At 46.1% G+C, this 648-nt stretch overlaps 1 pseudogene; it reads right to left on the bottom strand.

Annotated features, from left to right (window-relative positions):
* Window positions 1–63: 63 nt before the first annotated feature.
* Window positions 64–615, bottom strand: LOC108630437 (tubulin beta-4B chain pseudogene; annotated as a pseudogene).
* Window positions 616–648: the final 33 nt, after the last annotated feature.

Here is a 648-nt window from a genome sequence, read left to right as displayed (position 1 = left end):
TTTTCTAAGGTACACAAACTTTTGGGATTGACTGTATAGCCAATACATCCTTAAAATTGTGAACTATTTCTGAAGCGTCGATATTGATAATAAAATCATAGACCAATGATAATGGAATGGTTTAAATGGTACGAACGATAATACCTTCGGAGAAGGAACCACGCTGAACGTCATCATAATTCTATCCGGGTACTCCTCACGAATTTTCGAAATGAGTAGAGTTCCCATTCCTGCTCCAGTTCCACCCCCCAAAGAATGAGTCAACTGAAAACCTTGTAAACAGTCACAACTCTCAGCTTCTTTTCGAACGACGTCGAGGACAGAGTCTACGAGCTCTGCACCCTCCGTGTAGTGCCCCTTGGCCCAATTGTTTCCAGCGCCGCTCTGACCAAAGACAAAGTTGTCTGGTCGAAATATCTGACCGAACGGCCCGGATCGAACTGCGTCCATGGTGCCGGGCTCCAGGTCAACCAATATCGCTCTGGGAACATACTTTCCTCCGGATGCCTCGTTGTAATAGACGTTTATGCGTTCTAGTTGGAGATCAGAGTCACCGTGATAGGTACCAGTAGGATCGATACCGTGCTCGTCGGAGATCACTTCCCAAAACTGTCGCAAATCGTGGAATTACCAGTCGAACGTTTGAGA

This window comes from Ceratina calcarata, unplaced genomic scaffold (assembly GCF_001652005.2).
Source record: "Ceratina calcarata isolate Rehan_Ccalc_2016 unplaced genomic scaffold, ASM165200v1 scaffold7626, whole genome shotgun sequence".
NCBI classification, from domain to species: domain Eukaryota; kingdom Metazoa; phylum Arthropoda; class Insecta; order Hymenoptera; family Apidae; genus Ceratina; species Ceratina calcarata.
Note: the sequence above shows the minus strand (reverse complement) of the source record. Positions and strands in the feature narration are given on the sequence as shown.